Genomic DNA, 8,508 nt, shown 5'->3' on the forward strand with positions numbered 1-8,508 from the left:
TTCTGGCAGTCCATGGTATATTCAGTATTCCTCACCAACACCATAATTCAAAGGCATCAATTCTTCTTTGGTCTTCCTTATTCATTGTGTGCTTTCACATGCATATGAGAAAAAAAACCAAACCCGCTGCCATCGAGTGGACTCATAGCAACATGCAGATGAGGCGGCTGAAAATACCATGGCTTCGGTCAGGTGTGCCTTAATCCTCAAAGTGATATATTTGCTTTCTGACACTTTAAAGACATCTTTGCAGCAGATTTGACAAATGCAGTATGTTGTTTGATTTCCTGACCACTGCTTCCATGGGCGTTGATTACAGATCCAAGTAAAATGAAATCCTTGACAATGTCAATCTTTTCTCTGTTTATCATGATGTTGCTTGTTGGTCCAGTTGTGAGGAAAATAGTTTGGCAGGTGCTTAAAAAGCTAAACATACACATACCTATGACTCAAGAGAAAAGAAAGCATATATTTATGCAAATATTTGTACATGAATGTTCATAGCAGCTTTATTCATAACACCGCAAAACTGGAAACATTCCAAATGTCCATCAACAGGTGAATGGATAAACCAACTCTGACATATTCATACAATAGAATACTACTCTAAAATGAAAAGGAATAAAGTACTGATACACAGAACAACATGGATGAATCTCAAAATTAATCCTGCTGAGTGAAAGAAGCCAGAAAAGACAGGGTAGATTGTGTATGATTCTATTTAGAGAAAATTCAAGTTACTCTTTAATGACAGAAAGGAGATTAGTGGTTGTCTGGGGAAAGGAGAGTTTGAGGTGGGGGAGGGATTAGCAAGGGGCATAAGCAAGCTTTTGGGGATGATGGATGAACACATGTTCATTATTCTGATTGTGGAGATGGTTTCATGGATGTTTATATACCACAAAACATCAAGTTGTACCCTTAAATATATGCAGTTTATTTTAGGTCCATTATATCTCCAATAAAGTTGTAAAAACAAAAAATGGATATATTCAGATAGAATTTTCATTGCTTTACCTTAACAGATGAATGTACCAATAATGAGGACAACTAAGAATCAACTTTTTAAAAATCAAAGCCTTTGTTGTGTTTCCAGGCTTGTCTTTTTTTTAAGTTTTTAATGGACAGTTACTTTTGTAAAGAAAACACTTCCTAGTTAGTCATGGCATATACATACCAGTTTTCCCACAGCATGTATCTCTTGCATTAAATTTTTTGATTAATCCCCAGAACGACCTCACTGATATCACCCAAAGTGTTAAGAAAGTGATCTTATAGGCATAAAGAAGAATGTTGGTTGTGTAGGATTTTTTTTAAACCTAGAAAGTAAAAAAGATTCTTTGCCCAAGATGTGATCTTAGAATAATTTCTCTCTTGTATTGTTTGCAAAAAAATAAAGGAGTGTTCTTATCTTCTTAAAAAATAAAATGGCTCATCTTTAATAATCAGATATTTTAAACATGACCTCTCTCGTCCTGTTCTTGAACCTGAAGATTTTTAAGTAAACCTCTCGGAATCTTTAAATGAGAGCTGCCTCTAAGCCAGTCACTTGATGAGAGCACACGAGGGTAAGTCAAAGAATATTGGTACAAAATCATAGAAACTTTTATTAAACAAAAATATCAAATTGTGAAGCTATTGTTTCTTGACATATCCTCCATCTAGGTCTATACATTTCTGAAGGCAGTGTTTCCATCTCTCTAACCTTTCCCCGAAGAATTCTCGCTCTTCGATTTACACCATGTCAAAATGGTAGTTTTGGCATCCTCGAGGGACTCAAATTGTGTTCCTTTTAAATGTTCTTTGAGTTTGGGGAACAAAGAGAAGTCTGAAGGGGAAAGATCAGGGCTGTAGAGTGGATGGGGTAAGGTTTCCCAACGAAATTCTCATAGGGCAGCACTTGCTACCCTTGAAGAATGAGCAAGTGCGTTGTTGTGATGGAAAAAAAATTCCTTGGAGCAACTTTCCTGGCCTTTTTCTCACCAATGCAGTTTTCAACTTTCTTCAAACTTCTTTAAGCCCCTGTTATTGTCCTCTGTTCTTCAAGAAAATCTATCAAGATTACTCCTTTGGAATCTCAAAAATGAGTCGCCATAACCTTCTGAGCAGCGTTCCCTCTCTTGGTTCATGTTTGAGGTCTTCCCGACCTTCTTTAAAATGCTTGATCCATCAAAAAATTGTTGTTTTATGTGGGGCAGCATTCCCATAAACTTGTTGCAAAGCTTCAATGATTTGGGAAGATGTCCACTTGGGTTTTGTTAAAAATTTGACATAAGCCCTAACCTCAAAATAGTTTTTTCCATGGTACAAAAAGTATCCTTTTTTTGAAGGCACCCTAACAAAACTAAGACAAGTATGTCACTGAGGGAACTCGTCTGCAGCCGTTCACTGATCACAGAGACATGTTTTGTTTGGAATAAACCCGTGCATGTATAACCTGGAACCCTAGTAGCAATACTTTTTGATTTACCCTCGTACGTGTTTCTTCTGATGATACTGCCCTTTATCCATATATTTTCCAAATTTTTCTTTGGAAAAGTCATCTTTGAGTCAGAAGAAAAATTGTCCTTTTCATCATAATCACGAAATCACTCCAAATGTTATTAGCAAGTTTGAGAACCCACTTTATCTACCAAAACTGGTTGCACATCATTTGACTAGTCCCAAAAATATCCCCAAGCTTATTATCCCTGAACAAACAAAGATTTGTAATTATACTTTTTTTTGTTTGTTTTTTTAAAATTCTGCCCTCACTTTACTGGTAAGCTGCATGAGGGCTGGGGCGTATCTCTTTATTTTAACCAATAAGGAAATAAAGCATTTATTCGTTACATTTAAAATTGTCATTAATGCATTAGTTCTTTGTGGACAAATAAAAACTTAAAACACCTATACAATAATACAGTGTTAATAGAAATAGAAACCAGCCACACACTGAGGTCATTTTAGTTAGCTACCATAATTTAAATATTCAAATTAATGAAACCTCAAAAAAGATTGGCTCTAGAGAGCATTAATTAAGAGGACAGTGTTGTTTTCAGACATGTTCTGAAATTCAAACTCGTTGTGTAGCAGAATTGTAAACTTATGTTTTAATTAAATCTGTTTCTCAAAAAACTGTCAGATTACCATTTATTTGGGAGAGGCTTTCACCGGTTTGATGTTCAATTCCACAGGTGAAACTTCAGTCATTATTACTAGGAATATTAGGAGATTGCAATTCATTGTTTTTTCATCTTCTCGAAAAGACACAGGCAGTCTTGCTGGACTAAATAGACACCTTAAAGGCAAGCACTAATGATTTCTCCACAGTAATTTTAAGGAAGTCACTCAATGCATGAATAATCAACAGGCATATCTTGCCCCTCCTTAAGAAGAAGAGCTGAAGAAGTTAAAACCGATGCTGTAAAGAATACATAATACATTGGCGTCAACTATATTGGAATCAACAATATTAAAGGGTTCAATATCACCAGGGCCCTGTTTAGATAATTAATCTGGGTGCTTACACAGTCTATGAGGTTTAGCAGTGGAATCCAGGCTAGGTGATGTCTCAGCTGTGGCTTTCCGGCAAAAAGTTCTTTAAAGTAATGCCCAGGCCTTTAACATAGCAGACCAGAAATGCTCCACTTACAAACATGGTTGTTATGTACCAAGAATGTTTATTTTGCATGGTAAGGTCCTAACCCAAAGATGCAATGTTTGCAAGTATTGCAAAAACCACAAAACATGGATCACCTAGCTTGCAAGGCATTCCATTTAAGGTCTTTATCTCCTTTTCTTTTGGAGCATGAATGACCATACTATAAAAAAAACCAAAACTGGTTGCCATCGAGTCGATTCTGACTCATAGCGACTCTATAGGACAGAGTAGAGCTGCCCCATAGGGTTTCCAAGGAGCACCTGGTGGGTTCGAACTGCTGACCTTTCGGTTAGCAGCCCAACTCTTAACCACTATGCCACCAGGGTTTCTGACCATAACTATAGACCCTTACAAAACAATGAGAGCTCCTAAGGGAGGTGCTAAGGTGGCTGCTCCAATGGAGACACAGCACAGTTGGCAAACTCACCGGCTCCCACTTAGAGCAGTCCACCCCACCACAGTCATTCTTTAAGATATGCATGGCCACTTTGACCTGCTCTCATGGATCCTCCTCTGGCAAATTGCAGGAAACCTTTTATTTTGTTTGTTTATTTTAAAAATGCAATTCCAGCCAAACAAAATGCTAGAGCTCATAGCCAATCCCAGACCGACATCAAAGTCTTAGTTTCTATGCCACTGGCTCATTATTTCACTTGCTACTTTAGGAATCTCCCGTGAATTACAGTGACCACAGAAGAAGAGAAACCTGGTATTGGAAACAATGTGATTCGGTCCTCAAATCTTGGACATTCACATTTCTAAACAGGCTGCAGGAGCCACGCCAGGCCCCTCCTGCCCCTTCTTCGTATATGTCCAGTGGGAAGTGAGCATGTCCAGGGCTGCAGCTGGGCTCTTCTTGGGAAGCGCCAAGCTGAACCTCCCAGGATGATTCCTGGCCACCTTTGATGCCATTGTTAGGATTAGACAGTGTCTTTTTTATATCAAGATCAGTACCTAGTTCTGAGCCTTGTAATTAAAAACAACAAACCCCATGTATCAGAGTAGACGACTCCATGTGTGTCAGTTTAGAACTGTGCTCTATAAAGTTTTCAATGGCTGTGATTTTCTGGAAGTAGATCACCAGGGCTTTCTTCTGAGACACCTCTGGGTGGATTCAAACCACCAACTTTTTGGTTAGTGGCTGAGTGCTTAACTGTTTGCACCTCTTGTAATAACAGAAAACAATAAATATGTATTTTGTGGTTGAAATTAATGTGCCGTTAGCTGTGAAGCTCATTGCATAAGAAGAGGACTCCCATCAAGCATGTAGTCTCCCATAAAAACCCATTGTCATCCCTGCCCCATAGGGTTTCCAAGGAGCAGCTGGTGGATTTGAACTGCCAACCTTTAGATTAGTAGCCAGGCTCTTTATTACTGTGCCACCAAACTCCAGTCTCCCACAGTGATTACTTAAAAGGTGTTCTGGATTTGTATATGTATGAGTATAATTCAGCGGGCCCAGTGAAATCTTTTTTTAGTATGCTTTGGCCCCACCCAAGAGACAGTAAAGGGGGAGTCATCATAGAATGCCACCTTCTTCAGAGCACTAATCTTTCAGAACTGTTTATTTCCAATTGTGAATATAAGGCAAGAAGGTCTAGCAGATATATTTTCTTGAATAACTATGCTCTGATAAAGGATTAGGCATGTTTGTCAGTCCTTTTCTTTTCCCTCGAATCTGCCTACCTTCCTCTGATAATACCCGGGGCCACCACACAGAAGAAAGTTGTCTCTGAGAGGAAAAACAAACAAACAAAAACCTGGCCAAATACCCATTAAACTTAGATAAGAAGCTCCTCCTCTCAGAAATACTTCCAAGCAGAATTTCAAGGCTGTTACAGACTAAAAGCTTTCATTTGCTGCTGCTTATTTTTCTAGGGCTTGTTTCCCTTCTTATGTGGTCAGGACAAGTTCTCTGTGTCATTGTGGCATGTGTCTGTCTCTCAGACACACCTGAAGGAACCGTGTCCCTGAACGATGTGCTAGCTTGGTGTCCACACTGTTGAACCCCTGGCCTTTTCCTGTCAGGATGTGGCAGAGATAAGTTTCAGGTCCTGTACTTGCATAGAAAATGAAGACGCCTTTTGCTGACCCTGCTCTGTTGCAGCTTGTTATTGCAAAACGAAACTTGCTGAGTTACTAATCCCGAAAGGCAGCTGAAATTTTCATCTGATTGCTGTCAAATGCACTGTTAATGTCATATTGGATTATACGATAATAGTGGGAGAAATCCTTTAATGAGTTATCTTAACCATACTGCAGATAGTAGAGTGAAGCAAAGTGACTAAGTAACAATCAGAGAGAGGCAACAGGACGGACTTCAGGAATCAGGTTCAGTTGGAGAATTGCATTTCGTTTGCTGTCGAGTTCACTCTGTGGTCCCTACCAAGAGACTATGCGGAGTATGACCCAAGCTTATTCCACCCATTAGGATCAGCTTTGCCAATTTTGTCAGTTGATTTATTTATTTTCCATGTAAGACATACATTATGGATTGAATTATGTCCTCCCAAGATAATGTGTTGAAATCTTAACCCCTATACCTGTGGATGTGATCCCCTTTGAGAACAGGGTTTTCTTTATTATGTTAATGAGGCCATATTGATGTAGGATGTGTCTTAAAGATAACCACTTTTGAGATATGTAAAAAGCAGATTAGATACCAAGAGAAGCAAGCACAGCATGAATGGGGGAAAGATAGATGCCACGTGGAGATCTCCAAGGAACTGTAAGAAGAATGATAGAGAAGCTAAGACAAGGATTTTCCCCAGAGCAGTTACAGAGAGGCTTCCTCTAGAGCCAGTGCTCTAAATTCGGGCTTCTAGCCTCCTGAACAGTGAGAAAATAAATTTCTGTTCTTTAAAGCCATGCACTTGTGGTATTTCTGTTACAGCAATGCTAGGAAACCAAGACAACATACTATAAGGAAATAACCTTCATTAATTGCCATCACTGAGAGAGATTGTCCCTGTATTGTTCTTCCCCACAAGGTCATCCTTGGGGGTGGGTAGGGAGGGAAGGCAGTGTTTACTTCTTACTTTGTCTCTCCCAAAGAACCTAGGAGAGGGACCTGAACATATTGGCTATTCACATAATGGTGACTAATAGTTTTTGCTCTTTGTCCCACAGAGCTAACCTGGGTCATCACTCTCAAGAGTATGCCAGGCACCATGCTAGCCATCAGGGAGAGATTCAACACAGTCCTGGCCTGACAGAACTTGTGCTGTAACTGTTGGTGGTGTGGGTGGTCCAACGTAGGTACAATAGTGTCAGTGCAATGTGCTGAGTTCTGTTAGAGAGGGTGAGCCACTGAAGGGTTTTAAGCAGTCCTTCGATATGATCTGATGTTGTTGAACCTGTTATTCTTGCCTTTATGTTTGTTGCCTGAGAAGATCCTATTTTTAATGCATTGATATGGACAATATTCCCTGCAAAAAATAGTAAGAAGCTTTAATAAAAAAAGTTCTGTGGATCTTCCCGTTGGTCAGGTTTCTTGTTTCCTCCTGCTCGATTTCTTTGGACACAGATAGCATCTTTATTTTTACACAAACAGCATGTTGGAGGCAAATAGTAGTGGAGATATCAGGGGCCTGTCTATGGAAAATAGCACCTATGGCAATTAGTTTTAAATTGTTGAATGATCTCTCAGAGCTGGTGGTGGCAACTTCGAAGTCCAATAGGAATTTCTCATTAGCGCCCCTCCTTGAACAGTGCTCAGGGCATGTGCCCTACCTCCCATACCTTAGTTACACCTCTGGGAGATATGAAGTCTAAACATCACAGATGCAGAACATGAGATGCCAAAGCGCAAGCCATGAGAGGGGAGAGTGAGAAAACAGTTCCTCTGGGAAGTCTCACTCCAAGTTGAAATGAACATTTAAAACATGAAGAGGCTGCAAGAAAGAAAGTTAAAATTCTAAGATTTGTCTTGGGATGTGAAGAACAGCAAATGTCCTTGATTCAACCCACACATGGTTGGCCGACCCCAAGGTCTGGCTGACTCTAACATAGCTGGCTGACCTAAGCTTTTGCCCATCCCTTGAACCACACCTGAACCTTCTGTAACCCCTGGAGTTATTTGGAAGATCATTTGAAAATATCTTCCTCTCTTTATCTTCTGGTTTGTTCTGAGAGAGCTCTGAGGAGCGCTGTGTGGAACCGCAGGGGAGAGAACTCACTTTTCCTGTATTTATAAGTGCTTTTATAGCCATTTCCCTGTAAGTGATGGCTGAGGAAGAAATGTTGAGCAAATGGTGAAGAAATGATGACCGCTTGATATGTCCAGGGTGTGAGTTAATGCAGTTTCCCACTGAGGCAATGTGGTAGGGGAGGAAGCACCAGATTTGGACTTAGAAACAATGGTTCTGGTGCCCTGTGTGCACTAAGCAGCCCTTCAGAACACACTGCTGAATGACTAAAGAAGTGAACAAATGAAGGCATGCCAGCTAGGCCTGATTAACACAAGTCACCAAAAATATGAGACTGAAGTACACCAACAGACACCAAGAATCAGAAAGTTATCACTTTGAGGGCATAAATGTAACCCACTTGCTGGGCAGGAAGCTGACAGAAGGCGTAGCCCCTGCTAGCTGTTCACAATCTGAGAACCATTGAGTGATAAACTCCCAATACCACAGGCAGTTCATAGAAGACAGGGCTGGTATTGGATTTGGCATCCAGGAGGAGTTGACCAGAGCTGAGCTTTGAAGAGTGAAAAGGGTTTGGATAGGCAGAAGAGAGGGGAAGAAAACATCTTATGCAACAGGCTGAGAAAAAGCACAGAAGTGGTTTAAATCATGATGATAATGTTTGTGAGACAGTGAGCTGACTGAGATGAGATATCGGGGAGCAGTAAGGAGCAGGTT

At 40.2% G+C, this 8,508-nt stretch overlaps 1 pseudogene; it reads right to left on the reverse strand.

Annotated features, from left to right (window-relative positions):
- Nucleotides 1–3,109: 3,109 nt before the first annotated feature.
- LOC101351981 (magnesium transporter NIPA2 pseudogene) lies at nt 3,110–3,802 on the reverse strand (annotated as a pseudogene).
- Nucleotides 3,803–8,508: the final 4,706 nt, after the last annotated feature.

The sequence above is a fragment of the Trichechus manatus genome, unplaced genomic scaffold, assembly GCF_000243295.1.
Source record: "Trichechus manatus latirostris isolate Lorelei unplaced genomic scaffold, TriManLat1.0 scaffold00253, whole genome shotgun sequence".
Classification (NCBI taxonomy): domain Eukaryota; kingdom Metazoa; phylum Chordata; class Mammalia; order Sirenia; family Trichechidae; genus Trichechus; species Trichechus manatus.